Genomic DNA, 17193 nt, shown 5'->3' on the forward strand with positions numbered 1-17193 from the left:
AGGTTGTTCATGAGGATCGAGCCTGTCTACCTTCCTTGGAAGCAAAAATTGAAGAGATTATTTTTTTTCTTTCCTAAAGCTCTTTTCATTGCAACAGAACAAACAAAAAGTAATTTAGCTTGTTTCTTGATCATTTCTTTGGTTGTAAAAAGAGAGAGCATTAGGTGAAGTATATCCTTAATAAAAGACTCTGCCATAGGGTGAAACCAGCATCTTCATTATGAACACAGTTATAAGGGAAGACAATACAATCATTGGGAGAAAATGAAGTTTCACCTTCCCAAAAAAATTTTTTTAAAAAATAAAAATAAAGTATGTATTAGCTTTGCAAAAGATGGTCTCATGGTCTTGTAAGACGCCTCTCATTATTGTGTTTCCGTGAACACACAATTTCCAAAGGCAACTTACTAATGTTTCTATATTTGATCAACATTAGATTTAAATTTGTTTTAAGATTTAGAACAAAATATGCTCATTCACTTTCAAGTAATAAAAAATGTTAGATAATAACATTTCATTCTTTTTAAAAAATCTACCTCCTATGTGCTACTTTAGCTTAAATGTTAAAATTTTAAATACCATTTATGACGAGATTATCATTCTTAGCAAAGCAAGAAAATTAACTTGGGTTAAAGCCTTTAGCTTTTTCAAGGGTTGTCAGAATTTCAGCAGGAACTGGATTCTTGTACAAGATGGTCCAGGAAAAACACAGCCACTCTAAACGACATTCTTTTTTCCTCACCTTTTGTATGAGAGTCAAGAAAGGATATGGCCAAATCATAATAACTCTTCAGATCCTTCTTAGGCCCCATGTTGTATATAAAGATTTTGAGATTCAGCAACAACAGCAGAGGAATAAATGTAGGATGAGAGACAGAGTGAATTGAATTCATTGTTTTCTACAAGAATAAACATAAGGATGAAAATACAGACCAAAGGACCATTATCTGTCAATTCAATGTGGCTTCCTTGGATATTCTAACAAACCAATGACATTTCCAAACAAAAGTATGGAGTGGGTAAAAACTTCCACAACAGTGGCCCTCTCCTTCTGGAAGATAAATATTGTCCTCTTTGTATGTCCCACTTCCAGACTTTATGCTAGTCTCTCCTTTTTATTTCATATTTTAAGATACAAATGGAAAACAAATGAATAAACAAACTTCTACACTCAGGTCAAACAGTCCTTACGTAGACAATGTAAATACCAGTAAATGCCATATTCTCCACCATTCTCAAGTTTATGTTAACTGAAACCACCCAGCTAGAGATGAAACACTAATGGAGGCCCCAAGCTGATGAGCCTAATTAGAAGAAGGAGTTAAAATTTTACAATGTTAGAATATTAACTTGCAGGAAGACTCTTTTTATTACCATGAAATCCACACTAAATTTAAGATGCTTCTCTCAGCCTCTATATCTCCTTAAAGGAACTCTTTTCTTGTTCAAAATCACACTTAGAGAGTAGAATTAGTCAGATTCCCCAGGGAGATGAAATAGGTCTTCTGATTAATGTTTTGTTTGGGTGTATATCACTTACCCGAAACAGAAAGGCTTGTTGCGGAATTGAAATGTCTTTGATGTAGGCTGTTTACTGTCATGTTCACACTTTCCCAGGAGACTCTAAAGTGGCTCTGCTCTTGATGGTTGCCTTGCTCGCTAAGGAGAGACCTGTTAATCAACTATCAGAATCAGTCTTAATGTTAATTTTTGTTGGACCATGGATTGACAGAACAATTGGTGGTGACATGAATTAAAATGAATCTGTTGCCTGCACCCAAAACTAAATACGTCTGTTTAAAAAAAAGTGAAAATGTTAAATAGAGCACAGGAAAGAAAAAAAAAAACATGAACTCTCAAGAATTAATTGAAGACGTTCTTCCTAAGAAAGCTAAAGATCAATTGAAATGATACAGGGAAACTAGCTTCCAGAGAAAATGGATGTTTACTGAGAATCCCAGGTATTAGATAGAAATGCTCTATAATCAGCAAAAAACTGAAATCACACTAGTTCGTAGAGCTCTAGGCTTGAATGGCACAGAATATGCAATTTTGCAGCAGGAACTCCAAATGCCAATATTACCTTCATTCAGAGACTTGAACCAAGTGATACAGTAAAGTTTCTATTTGTTTTGGAAACATATTTCAAATGTTTCAGAGTTTTTCTTTAACCATTTTTTTAAATGCATGAATTTGGTTCTGATTTGTATATGGGATAAGATGTAGTTCATGATTAAAACATTAAGTATTGAATTTGTTTTTAGTTTGCTTCAAAAGTCTTTCTAGTTTGATCTAACTTGGAGTTTAAATTTTTCTAGGCGAAATATTGCTTCACTATACTGATTCTAAGCAGGTAGATGGCTGACCACAAAGAGATACTTGGAGGAAGTGTGAGCCTAATAGACCATTCTAACTGTGAGTAACGGATTCTGTTAATTATATTCCATTAGATCAAGTACATACAGTATGATCAATGGTATGCCAACTAAGCAAAGACTTAATTCCAAAATCAGGTGGTGAGGATGTGGAGGAATTGGAATCCTCGGGCCCTGTTGGTGAGAATATAATGGTGCAGTTGCTGTGGAAAACAGTATGGCAGTTCCTCAAGAAGTTAAAAATAGAATTACCATATGATCCAGATATGCCACTTCTGGGTATATAGTCAGCAAAAATGAAAGTCAGGACTGGAAAAGAGATTTTTACACTTATGTCCATAGCATATTATTTATAATAGTCAAAAGATGGAAAAAACCGAAGTGTCAAATGTAAACCATTGACTAATAGATAAAATTATGCATATATATATATATATGCAATTGAATATTATTCAACCCTAAAAAAGAAGGCAATTCTGATATGTGTTACAACATGGATGAACCTTGACATTGTGCTAAGTAAAATAAACCAATCACATGAGGAAAAATACTGAAAATTTCATTTGTATGAGGTACTTAGAGCAAACTCATAGAAATAGTAAGTAGGTGGTTGTCAGGGGCTAGCGGAAAAGGGATATGGAATTTAGTAGGTAAAGAGTTTCAGTTTTGCAAGATGAAAAGAGGTCTGTGGATTGACGGTGATTTATATAGCACAGCAATATGAATATACTTAATGCCACTGACCTGTATACTTAAAAATAGGTAAGATGGTCAATTTTACCTGATGTTCTACCACAATTGAAATTGGAAAAAGTTATTCAGATGAAATTATGAAAGAAATTTTTGTTCCATGTTTTATTTGTGTCATTACCATAAAATATTTCTAAGAGATGAAGAAAAAATAATTTTCTAAGAAAATATTGAAGCCCTGTGTATTAGACTCAATTACTTTTTAAAAAACTAATTAACTTTTAACTTCACAGATGTGCAATATCGAGCAGAATAAATATCTGATCAGCTTAAACTAATTTTTTAAGAATCATTCAATTACTTATCACAATATAAGAAATATGTTTTCATTATTGTTGTGGGTACTGAACTCTCATCATAGAGCAGGAAGTGAGAAAATATATTTTAAACAAGATATCTCAAAGTAGGGCCTACTTAGGTATTAAACCTTTGGGGTGAATTTCAAAAGTTGTATTTCAAATGTTCTGATCATGAATGGGAATACTGAAGTGTTGTCATCTTTTGAAAACCTATTTCATTTTTTATTTTTTATTTTTATTTTTGGGGGGGTGTTTTTTATTTTATTTTATTATTATTATACTTTAAGTTTTAGGGTACATGTGCACAACGTGCAGGTTTGTTACATATGTATACACGTGCCATATTGGTGTGCTGCACCCATTAACTCGTCATTTAGCATTAAGTATATCTCCTAAAGCTATCCCTCCCCCTCCCCCTGCCCCACAACAGTCCCCAGAGTGTGATGTTCCGCTTCCAGTGTTCATGTGTTCTCATTGTTCAATTCCCATCTCTGAGTGAGAATATGCGGTGTTTGGTTTTTTGTTCTTGCGATAGTTTACTGAGAATGATGATTTCCAATTTCATCCGTGTCCCTACAAAGGACATGAACTCATCATTTTTTATAGCTGCATAGTATTCCATGGTGTATATGTGCCACATTTTCTTAATCCAGTCTATCATTGTTGGACATTTGGGTTGATTCCAAGTCTCTGCTATTGTGAATAGTGCCACAATAAACATACGTGTGCATGTGTCTTTATAGCAGCATGATTTGTAGTCCTTTGGGTATATACCCAGTAATGGGATGGCTGGGTCAAATGGTATTTCTAGTTCTAGATCCCTGAGAAATCGCCACACTGACTTCCACAATGGTTGAACTAGTTTACAGTCCCACCAACAGTGTAAAAGTGTTCCTATTTCTCCACATCCTCTCCAGCACCTGTTGTTTCCTGACTTTTTAATGATCGCCATTCTAACTGGTGTGAGATGGTATCTCATTGTGGTTTTGATTTGCATTTCTCTGATGGCCAGTGATGGTGAGCATTTTTTCACGTGTTTTTTGGCTGCATAAATGTCTTCTTTTGAGAAGTGTCTGTTCATGTCCTTCACCCACTTTTTGGTGGGGTTGTTTGTTTTTTTCTTGTAAATTTGTTTGAGTTCATTGTAGATTCTGGATATTAGCTCTTTGTCAAACGAGTAGGTTGCAAAAATTTTCTCCCATTATGTAGGTTGCCTATTCACTCTGATGGTGGTTTCTTTTGCTGTGCAGAAGCTCTTTAGTTTAATTAGATCCCATTTGTCAATTCTGGCTTTTGTTGCCATTGCTTTTGGTGTTTTAGACATGAAGTCCTTGCCCATGCCTATGTCCTGAATGGTAATGCCTAGGGTTTCCTCTAGGGTTTTTATGGTTTTAGGTCTAACGTTTAAGTCTTTAATCCATCTTGATTTAATTTTTGTATAGGGTGTGAGGAAGGGATCCAGTTTCAGCTTTCTACATATGGCTAGCCAGTTTTCCCAGCACCATTTATTAAATAGGGAATCCTTTCCCCATTGCTGGTTTTTCTCAGGTTTATCAAAGATCAGATAGTTGTAGATATGCAGCATTATTTCTGAGGGCTCTGTTGTGTTCCATTGATCTATATCTCTGTTTTGGCACCAGTACCATGCTGTTTTGATTACTGTAGCCTTGTAGTATAGTTTGAAGTCAGGTAGCGTGATGCCTCCAGCTTTGTTCTTATGGCTTAGGATTGACTTGGCAATGTAGGCTCTTTTTTGGTTCCATATGAACTTTCAAGTAGTTTTTTCCAATTCTGTGAAGAAAGTCATTGGTAGCTTGATGGGGATGGCATTGAATCTATAAATTACCTTGGGCAATATGGCCATTTTCACGATATTGATTCTTCCTACCCATGAGCATGGAATGTTCTTCCATTTGTTTGTATCCTCTTTTATTTCGTTGAGCAGTGGTTTGTAGCTCTCCTTGAAGAGGCCCTTCACATCCCTTGTAAGTTGGATTCCTAGGTATTTTATTCTCTTTGAAGCAATTGTGAATGGGAGTTCACTCATGATTTGGCTCTCTGTTTGTCTGTTATTGGTGTATAAGAATGCTTGTGATTTTTGTACATTGATTTTGTATCCTGAGACTTTGCTGAAGTGGCTTATCAGCTTAAGGAGATTTTGGGCTGAGACAATGGGGTTTTCTAGATATACAATCATGTCATCTGCAAACAAGGACAATTTGACTTCCTCTTTTCCTAATTGAATACCCTTTATTTCCTTCTCCTGCCTAATTGCCCTGGCCAGAACTTCCAACACTATGTTGAATAGGAGTGGTGAGAGAGGGCATCCCTGTCTTGTGCCAGTTTTCAAAGGGAATGCTTCCAGTTTTTGCCCATTCCGTATGATATTGGCTGTGGGTTTGTCATAGATAGCTCATTATTTTGAGATACGTCTCATCAATACCTAATTTATTGAGAGTTTTTAGCATGAAGGGTTGTTGAATTTTGTCAAAGGCCTTTTCTGCATCTGCTGAGATAATCATGTGGTTTTTGTCTTTGGTTCTGTTTATATGCTGGATTACATTTATTGATTTGCATATATTGAACCAGCCTTGCATCCCAGGGATAAAGCCCACTTGATCATGGTAGATAAGCTTTTTGATGTGCTGCTGGATTCCGTTTGCCAGTATTTTATTGAGGATTTTTGCCTCAATGTTCATCAAGGATATTGGTCTAAAATTCTCTTTTTTGGTTGTGTCTCTGCCCGGCTTTGGTATCAGGATGATGCTGGCCTCATAAAATGAGTTAGGGAGGATTCCTTCTTTTTCTATTGATTGGAATAGTTTCAGAAGGAATGGTACCAGTTCCTCCTTGTACCTCTGGTAGAATTCGGCTGTGAATCCATCTGGTCCTGGACTCTTTTTGGTTGGTAAGCTATTGATTATTGCCACAATTTCAGAGCCTGTTATTGGTCTATTCAGAGATTCAACTTCTTCCTGGTTTAGTCTTGGGAGAGTGTATGTGTCGAGGAATTTATCCATTTCTTCTCGATTTTCTAGTTTATTTGCCTAGAGGTGTTTGTAGTATTCTCTGATGGTAGTTTGTATTTCTGTGGGATTGGTGGTGATATCCCCTTTATCATTTTTTATTGTGTCTATTTGATTCTTCTCTCTTTTCTCCTTTATTAGTCTTGCTAGTGGTCTATCAATTTTATTGATCCTTTCAAAAAACCACCTCCTGGATTCATTAATTTTTTGAAGGGTTTTTTGTGTCTCTATTTCCTTCAGTTCTGCTCTGATTTTAGTTATTTCTTGCCTTCTGCTAGTTTTGACTGTGTTTGCTCTTGCTTTTCTAGTTCTTTTAATTGTGATGTTAGAGTGTCAATTTTGGATCTTTCCTGCTTTCTCATGTGGGCATTTAGTGCTATAAATTTCCCTCTACACACTGCTTTGATTGTGTCCCAGAGATTCTGGTATGTTGTGTCTTTGTTCTCCTTGGTTTCAAAGAACATCTTTATTTCTGCCTTCATTTCGTTTTGTACCCAGTAGTCATTCAGGAGCAGGTTGTTCAGTTTCCATGTAGTTGAGCGGTTTTGAGTGAGTTTCTTAATCCTGAGTTCTAGTTTGATTGCACTGTGGTCTGAGAGACAGTTTGTTATAATTTCTGTTCTTTTACATTTGCTGAGGAGAGCTTTACTTCCAAGTATGTGGTCAATTTTGGAATAGGTGTGGTGTGGTGCTGAAAGAAATGTATATTCTGTTGATTTGGGGTGGAGAGTTCTGTAGATGTCTATTAGGTCTGCTTGCTGCAGAGCTGAGTTCAATTCCTGGATATCCTTGTTAACTTTCTGTCTCGTTGATCTGTCCAATGTTGACAGTGGGGTGTTAAAGTCTCCCACTATTATTGTGTGGGAGTCTAAGTCTCTTTATAGGTCACTCAGGACCTGCTTTATGCATCTGGGTGCTCCTGTATTGGGTGCATATATATTTAGGACAGTTAGCTCTTCTTGTTGAATTGATACCTTTACCATTATGTGATGGCCTTCTTTGTCTCTTTTGATCTTTGTTGGCTTAAAGTCTGTTTTATCAGAGACTAGGATTGCAACCCCTGCCTTTTTTTTGTTTTCCATTTGCTTGGTAGATCTTCCTCCATCCTTTTATTTTGACCTTATGTGTGTCTCTGCATGTGAGATGGGTTTCCTGAATATAGCACACTGATGGGTCTTGACTCTTTATCCAATTTGCCAGTCTGTGTCTTTTAATTGGAGCATTTAGTCCATTTACATTTAAAGTTAATAATGTTATGTGTGAATTTGATCCCGTCATTATGATGTTAGCTGGTTATTTTGCTCGTTAGTTGATGCAGTTTCTTCCTAGCCTCAATGGTCTTTACAATTTGGCATGATTTTGCAGTGGCTAGTACCTGTTGTTCCTTTCCATGTTTACTGCTTCCTTGAGGAGCTCTTTTAGGGCAGGCCTGGTGGTGACAATCTCTCTCAGCATTTGCTTGTCTGTAAAGCATTTTATTTCTCCTTCACTTATGAAGCTTAGTTTGGCTGGATATGAAATTCTGGGTTGAAAATTCTTTTCTTTGAGAATGTTGAATATTGGCCCCCACTCTCTTCTGGCTTGTAGAGTTTCTGCAGAGAGATCTGCTGTTAGTCTGATGGGCTTCCTTTTGTGGTTAACCTGACCTTTCTCTCTGGCTGCCCTTTACATTTTTTCCTTCATTTCAACTTTGGTGCATCTGACAATTATGTGTCTTGGAGTTGCTCTTCTCGAGGAGTATCTTTGTGGCGTTCTCTGTATTTCCTGAATCTGGATGTTGGCCTGCCTTGCTAGATTGGGGAAGTTCTCCTGGATAATATCCTGCAGAGTGTTTTCCAACTTGGTTCCATTCTCCCCATCACTTTCAGGTACACCAACCAGACGTAGATTTAGTCTTTTCACATAGTCCCATATTTCTTGGAGGCTTTGTTCATTACTTTTTATTCTTTTTTCTCTAAACTTCCCTTCTCGCTTCATTTCATTCATTTCGTCTTCCATCACTGATACCCTTTCTTCCAGTTGATCGCATCAGCTCCTGAGGCTTGTGCATTCTTCATGTAGTTCTCGAGCCTTGGTTTTCAGCTCCATCAGCTCCTTTAAGCACTTCTCTGTATTGGTTATTCTAGTTATACATTCGTCTAACTTTTTTTCAAAGTTTTCAACTTATTTGCCTTTGGTTTGAATTTCTTCCTGTAGCTCGGAGTAGTTTGATCATCTGAAGCCTTCTTCTCTCAACTCGTCAAAGTCATTCTCTGTCCAGCTTTGTTCCGTTGCTGGTGAAGAACTGCGTTCCTTTGGAGGAGGAGAGGCGCTCTGCTTTTTAGAGTTTCCAGTTTTTCTGCTCTGTTTTTTCCCCATCTTTGTGGTTTTATCTACTTTTGGTCTTTGATGATGGTGATGCACAGATGGGTTTTTGGTGTGGATGTCCTTTCTGTTTGTTAGTTTTCCTTCTAACAGACAGGACCCTCAGCTGCAGTTCTGTTGGAGTTTGCTAGAGGTCCACTCCAGACCCTGTTTCCCTGGGTACCAGCAGCAGAGGCTGCAGAACAGCAGATTTTCGTGAACCGCGAATGCTGCTATCTGATTGTTCCTCTGGAAGTTTTGTCTCAGAGGAGTACCCGGCCATGTGAGGTGTCAGTCTGTTCCTACTGGGGGGTGCCTCCCAGTTAAGCTGCTCGGGGGTCAGGGGTCAGGGACCCACTTGAGGAGGCAGTCTGCCCGTTCTCAGATCTCCAGCTGCGTGCTGGGAGAACCACTGCTCTCTTCAAAGCTGTCAGACAGGAACATTTAAGTCTGCAGAGGTTACTGCTGTCTTTTTGTTTGTCTGTGCCCTGCCCCCAGAGGTGGAGCCTACAGAGGCAGGCAGGCCTCCTTGAGCTGTGGTGGGCTCCACCCAGTTCAAGCTTCCTGCCTGCTTTGTTTACCTAAGCAAGCCTGGGCAATGGCAGGTGCCCCTCCCCCAGCCTCGCTGCCACCTTGCAGTTTGATCTCAGACTGCTGGGCTAGCAATCAGGGAGACTCCATGGGCGCAGGAGTCTCTGAGCCATGTGCAGGATATAATCTCCTGGTGCACTTAAGCCCATCGGAAAAGCGCAGTATTAGGGTGGGAGTGACCCGATTTTCCAGGTGCCGTCTGTCACCCCTTTCTTTGACCAGGAAAGGGAACTCCCTGACCCCTTGCACTTCCCGAGTGAGGCAATGCCTCACCCTGCTTTGGCTCCTGCACGGTGTGCTGCACCCATTGTCCTGCACCCTCTGTCTGGCACTCCCTGGTGAGATGAACCTGGTACCTCAGATGGAAGTGCAGAAATCACCTGTCTTCTGCATCGCTCACGCTGGGAGCTGTAGACCGGAGCTGTTCCTATTTGGCCATCTTGGCTCCACCCCCTATTTCATTTTTTAAACTGCCTTTTTGAGGTATATGTACATAAAATACAACTATTGTAATTGTACAAATTTAATTATTTTTAGTATATTTGAACAATTGTGCAACCATCACCACAATTTCATATTAGTTCACACTTTCCCAGGAGACTCTAAAGTGGCTCTGCTGTTGATGGCTGCCTTGCTCACTAAGGAGAGACCAGTTAATCAACTATCAGAATCAGTCTTATTGTTAATTTTTGTTGGACCACGGATTGACAGAACAATTGGTGGTGACGTGAATTAAAATGAATCTGTTGCCTGCACCCAAAACTAAATACCTCTGTTTAAAAAAAAAAAGTGAAAATGTTAAACATACAGAGTACAGGAAAGAAAAAAAAAAAACATGAACCCTCAAGAATTAATTGAAGATGTTATTCCTAAGAAAGCTAAAGATCATTTGAAACGATACAGTTAAACTAGCTTCCAGTTTCATGACACCATAGTGTTCCTTTACCTCTGTCTGTTGTCAATTCACCTGATCACCCCCAGGCTTAGGCAAGCACTGGTCTGCTTTCCTTCTCCATAGTTTGCCTTTTCTGGAAATTCCATGTAAACATAATTATATAATATGTGGTCTTTTGTGTCTGGCTTCTTTCACTTAGCATAATGTTTTGAGGTTCATCCATGTTTCAGTAGTCCATTCTTTTGTATTACAGAATAGTATTCCATTGTAAGAATATACCACACTGCATTTATACACTTTGACAGGCATTTAAGTGTTTCTAGTTTATTATTATGAAGAATGAAGTTATTGTTCACATTCAAGTCTTGGACAAAAGTTGTCACTTTCTTTGGGTAGATACTGATGCATGGAATTGATGGGTGATATGGTTTGGATCTGTGTCTCCCCAAATTTCGTGTTCAATTGTAATCCTTAATGTTGGAGACGGGGCCTGGTGTGAGGTGATTAAATGATGGGGGTAGATTTCTCAATAACAGTCTAGCACCATCCTTCTGGTGCTGTTCTTACAATAGTGAGTGAGTTCTCTTGAGATCTGGTTGTTTAAAAGTATCTGGCACCTCCCTCCTTGTTCTCTCTTGTTCCTGTTCTGATCATACAACATGTCTGCTCTGCCATTGACTTCCACCATTATTGTAAGCTTCCTGAGGCCTCCCTAGAAGCCAAACAGATGGTCAGCATCATGTTTCCTATAAAGCCTACAGAACCATGAGCCAATTAAGCCTCTTTTCTCTATAAATTATTCAGTCTCAGGTATTTTCTTAAAGCAATGCAAGAATGGCCTAATACAATGGATCATATGATAGTTTTGTGTTTAACTTATGAAATTTACAAGCTGTCTTCTACAATGTGTATACCATATTTCATTCCACTTTAATGTTTCTTCATATTCCTACCAACGATTGGTATTATCAGGCTTTTTGATTATAGCCATTCTAGTGACTGTGTAGCTCACTGAAATTTTAATTTACATTTCTCTAATGACTGATGACATTGAGCATATTTTAATGAGATTATTGGCTTTTTAATATTTCCTTTGATAAAAAATTTTGCCAATTTTCAATTGGATTGTCTTCTTATTAATGGGCTATAAGTGTTCTGTAAATATTTATGATTAAATCCTTAATCAGATATATGATTTGCAAGTATTTTCTTCCTGTCCGTGGCTTGTTATTTTATTTTTAACAACGTCACCAAAAGTTTTCTTTTTTATGAAGTCTAATTTGTTACTTTTTTATTTCATGAAATGTGCTCTGTGTGTCTTATCTAAGAAACATTTGCCAAACCCAAGATCACTGATATTTTTTTCGTATGATTTCTCTGAAAGTTTTATAATTTAAGCTCTTAACACTTAGGTCTATAACACATTTTCACATTTTTAGCTGATTTTTATGTAGGACGTGAGGTAAAGATGTGAGTTCATTTTTGCAGATGAATATTCAATTGTTCTAGCACCATTTGTTGAATAAACTCTCCTTTCATCATTGAATTGTCTTTGCACCTCTGTCAAAAATCAACTGATTATAAACTTGAGGGTTTTCTTCTCCTGCCTATCCTTAAGCAAATACCACATTGTTTTGATTACTATAGCTTTAGAGTTTGTTTTGAAATGGAATGGTATAAGTTATCCTATGCTGTTCATTCTAAAAATTGTTTTAACTATACTAAGTCTTTCATGTTCAATCTATAGATAAATTTGAGGAGAACTGCCATCTTAATAATATGGAGTCTTCCAGTCTGTCAGTATGGAATTTTTCTCCACTGATCTTTCTTAATGTGTCTTCCAAAGTTTTGTAGTTTACCATGTACAGGTCTTGTATTTCTTTTGTTATATTTATTCTTAAATGTTTTGTTATTTTTATATTATGAATAAACAACTTTCTTAGTTTTACATGGAAATTTTTTGTTGCTAGTATTTACAAATAGAAGTGACTTTTACATTGATCTTTTATCCTTTGATTTTTAAAATCATTTATTAGTTCAATTGTGTTTTTGGTACATATCTTAGAATTTTCTATATGTAACAGTATATCGCCTTTGAATAAAAACTGTTTCGCTTCTTCTTTTCAAATGTCTGTGACTTTAATTGCTTTTTCTTACCTGAATACATGGGCTAGAACCTTCTGTGTGTTAATAATAGACATTCTGGCCTTGTTTATGATCTAAAAGAAAACATTGTCTTGCATAGTTAAGTATAGTATTAGTTGCAGTTTTTCATGAATACTGTTTAGCAGATTGAGGATCTTTCCTTCTAACATTTTTGAGTTTTTATCATAAATAGGTGCTGAATTTTGCATTTTCTCTGTTCTTATTAATATCAATAATTCTACTAATTGGTTTTGAATGATAAACGAACCTTACATTCCTGGGATAAATCCCACTTGATCATCATGTATAATCCATTTTATATGTTTCTGGAATGTTTGTTAAAATTTATTAAGGGCTATTGCATCTATATTTATAAAGAATATTGACCTATAGTTTTATTGTGATGGGTTTGTGTGGCATCATTTTGAGAGAGATATTAGACTCATTGATTTGGAAAGTATTTCCTTTTTTTTCTGAGTTTGAGTAGGATTATTTCTTCTGCAAATATTAAATAATTCACCTGTGAAACCACTTAGTCTTGGACTTTTCTCTGTTGAAACATCTTTAATTACTAATCACTAACTCAGTTTCTTCTTTTTTAATTAAAAAAATATATTTAGGAGGTACAAGTGGAGATTTCTTACATTTATGCATTGCAGAGTGGTAAGGTCTGGGCTTTCAGTGTACCCATTACCCAGATAGTGAATACTCTACCCAATAGGTAATTTTTCAGTCCTCACATCTCCACCCACCCTCCCACCTTTTCATAGTCTCCAGTGTCTATTATTCCACTTTGTATGTCCATGTGTAGTCATTGTTTAGCTCCCACTTATAAGTGAGAACATACAGCATTTGACTTTGTTTCTGTAACTCAGTTTCTTTATAAATCCTTCATGTCTCTGTGGATTTTCTATTTCTTCTTGAGTTAGTTTTGGTAATTTGTGTCTTTCTAGGCACTTGTCCATTTTATTAAATATCTACATGGTCTAATTTGTCTACATTAACATGTTATGATATTCCTTTGTGATTATTTTAATTTCTCTATGTTAACACTGATGTTCCCCATGTTATCCCTGATTTTTGTCATTTGTCATTTGGTCATTTCTGTTTTCCTTGGTCTCTAAAGCTAAAGTTTTACCTATTTAATTGATTTTTTTAAGGAATCACATCTAGGTGTCATTGATTCTCTGTTGCTCTGATTTCTATTTCATTGATTTTACTCTGGCCTTTATTATATCCTTCCTTCTGATTACTTTGTGTTTCTCTGGTTTTTCAAAGTGGAATAGATTATTGATTTGAGATTTGTATTCTTTTCAAACATAGGCCTTTGAAGCTATAAATTTGCCTTTGTGACCTTGAAAATAATGTGTATTCTGCTATTGTTAGGTGAAGTGTTTTATAAATGTGAATTAGGTCGAGTTAGTGTTGTCCAAGCCTTTTATATCTTTCCTGATTTTCTGTCTAGTTGTTCTAGCAATTATTGACAGGTACTAAAATCTCTAACTATAATTTTTTGATTTATCTGTCTCTTCTTTTAATCCTGTTAGACTTTGCTTCCCGTATTCTGGGGCTTTTGAAAATTAACATGGCCATTATATTTATCTTATAATTACAATTTGCAAAAACTATATATATGTGTATATATATATATATCCTTTTACTTTCAATCTGTGTCTTTGAATTTAAAGTATGTCCCTTGTAAAGAGTATATCATTGGGCCTGCTATTTTGTTTAGTTTTACAATCTGTCTATTGATTGGTGTTTATCCCATTCACACTTAATGTCATTGGTACATGAATTTACATCTGCCATTTTGTTATTCATTTTCTTTAACAGTCTCATATTTGTTTCTTCATTCTTCTTTCATTTCTTTTGTATTAAATACTATTCTGTGTATCCTTTTAGTTTCTCTGTCAATTTTTTAAATGACATGTTTCAAAGTTATTTCTTAGAAGCTGCTAGAGGGGTTACAATATATATCTTAATTTATCAATATCTATCTCATACTGAAACTCCTTAAATTCAGTTAAATATAGCAATCTTGCTACGTTATACCTTCATTTCTTCCCCATTACTTTTTGCTAGTTTGTACATTTATTTTTGCTAGAAATATAGATTTAGAAGAGGAAACACATATTACTTAATGTTTTCGATCTATTCACATATTTCCCATTTATTGTGCTCTTCCTTTCTTCTCATGGACTTGGGTTACCACATCCTTTTTTTTCACCTTTTCAGTGCTGCTAACAATAAAGTCTCTCAGCTTTTGTTTATCTAGGAATGTATTGTTTTCATATTCATTTTTGAAGGATAGCTTCACTTAATATAAAATGCTTGACTGACAGTTTTTTTTTAATTCAGCACTTTGAATATGTCATTTCACGCCTAATGTTTCCTATTGTTTCAAATAGGAAGTCAGCAATTTATGCTATTGTTGCTCTCTGTACATGAAGAGTCACTTTTCTCCTGTTGCTTTCTAGAGTTTTTGTTTGTTTTTGGCTTTCACTAGTTCAACTATGATGTGTCTAGGTGTGAAGTTCTTTGTTTTGTTCTGCATGGGATTTGTTAAACTATTTGGATCTGTTGGTTAATTTTTAAAAATTCAAATCTATAAAGTTAGAATTCTTTTCTTTTTTTTTTTTTTTGCTCCCTTTTCATTTGTGGCCCTCCTAGGACTCCATTACAAATATATTTATATATGTAATACTTTCTACAGATTTCTGTGACTTTCTTCATCTGTCTCTCTGTATTTAAGATTACATAATTCCTATTAATCTGTCTTCCAGTTCATTCTTTCTCTTGCTGCTATATACAATCTGTCATTAATCTGATTTAGTAAAATGTTATTTCAGTCATTGTGCTTTCAACTTTATAATTTTATTCAGTTCTTTTCTATAGTTATTTATTGATATTCTATATTTGAGTCATTATCATTATATATTTCTTTATTTTTTAAATTCTTTGGTTATATCTATAATAGCTGCTGTGAAGTGTTTTTTTGTTTGTTTGTTTGTTTTTATTTTTTGAGACAGGGTCTCACTCTGTTGTGCAAGCTGGAGTGCAGTGGTATGATCACAGCTCACCACAGCCATGACCTTCCAGGTTCTGGTGATCCTCCCACCTCTGCCTCCCAAGTAGCTAGGACTACAGGTGTGTACCACCATGCCTGGCTAATTTTTTGTATTTTATGTACAGTCAGGGTTTCATCATGTGCCCAGGGTGGTCTCAAACTCCTGGACTCAAGCGATCTGCCTGTCTCAGCCTCCCAAGACGCTGGGATGAGGCGTGAGCCACCATGCCTGGCCAGAAGTTTTAATTGCTAAATTCATCATTACCCACTCTGAGAGAATTTATACAGACTTCTTTTCATGTTTACAGCACATGTCATACTTTTCTGTTACTTTACCTGATAGTTAATTTTATGTGTTAATTTGCTGGGTTATGATGTCTGGATGTTTAGTCGAGCATTATTCTGGATGTTTCTGTAAAGATGTTTTTGAATGAAATTGAGATTTAAGTCAGCGGACTTTGGGTAAAATAACTTACCATCCACAGTTTGGGTGGACCTCATCCGGTCAGTTGAAGGCCTTAATAGGACAAAGACTGATCTCCCTGAGAAAGAAGGAATTCTGCCAGCAGACTGCCTTTGCACTTGAACTGCAATTCTTTCTGGAGTCTCCAGCCTGCCAGCCTACACCATCATATTTTGGATTCACTAAGGCTCCGTAATTGCAGAAGCCAATTTCTTAAAATAAGTCTCTCTATATATTTACACATCCTGTTGGTTTTGATTCTCAGGAGAATCCTGACTAATATAATTTGCATATCTCATAATTTTTTGTTGAAAACTAGATTATATGATATATGTAGTAATTCTGGAATCTTGTTTTGTTTGTTTTATTAATTTGACTAGATTTAGTCTGTGGAATCTGTTTCCTCCACACTGTGGCATCGATATCTCTGCTCAATTTTTAAAATGCTATTCTTATTTTTAAGCTTGGTTTTCTAGGGTTGCTCCTGTTTTATCATAGTTTAGAGGTCAGCCAATGATTAATCACAGGTTGTGCTTAAAGATCTTGAGACTGCGTAAGGCTTCCAACCTCCGCCAATGGATGTGTGAGTCAGTCAGAGAGCAAATTCAATGTTATGATAACACGACTTGGTTTTCCTAACTACACTTCATATCAAGTCATCCCCCTCTAGCAGCAATGCTGCTAGTTTTCATGGCTAGCCCCATCCTGGTTACATTAACTGTGCCAGAGTTACAGAATCTTTCTGTTCTTATACAAAGTTAAGCAGTTTTTCTTGAATAAATGCTTCTAAATTTATTGCTTGCCAACGGTTAATTTCCAGATAACTAAAATGGTTATGGCAATTTGGTCCAGTTTTACGAAAGGTTTTCTGGAAGAGGGCTGGCTGATTTCTCTACTCTACTATTGCTTGAAGCTTCACTCTGGAAATCTATTTATTATGAATCTGCATCTTTCATGTATAACATGCATCTCATTCAAGTTTGAATCGGCACTTTTGACTTCCTTCAATCTACTTTCTGCTCTGATCACTCAACAGCAAATGTCACAGAGGTCCATTCTTAGCTCTGGTCTTTCAATGTTAACTCTGGCCTATATGAAGTTGTAGAAAGCAAACTTGTCACATTTGCTGAGATCCCACGGTGTAAAATGGAAACTAATTATATAGATGACAAAAATCAGAATTTTATCAACTGGTTAAAAAGCAATAAGGATTAACATAAAAACAAGTGTTTAGGT

General features: G+C 36.2%; 1 long non-coding RNA gene across 1 annotated transcript in view; it reads left to right on the plus strand.

Moving 5' to 3' along the window:
* The first annotated feature begins 2209 nt into the window (after positions 1 to 2209).
* Positions 2210 to 17193, plus strand: part of LOC107968126 (uncharacterized) — a 107833-nt gene continuing 92849 nt past the window's right edge. Inside the window, exon 1 of the long non-coding RNA XR_001709058.3 lies at positions 2210 to 2415. This is a non-coding gene — a long non-coding RNA (uncharacterized LOC107968126). The remainder of the gene's footprint in view (positions 2416 to 17193) is intronic.

The sequence above is a fragment of the Pan troglodytes genome, chromosome 15, assembly GCF_028858775.2.
Source record: "Pan troglodytes isolate AG18354 chromosome 15, NHGRI_mPanTro3-v2.0_pri, whole genome shotgun sequence".
In the NCBI taxonomy this organism is placed as follows: Eukaryota; Metazoa; Chordata; class Mammalia; order Primates; family Hominidae; genus Pan; species Pan troglodytes.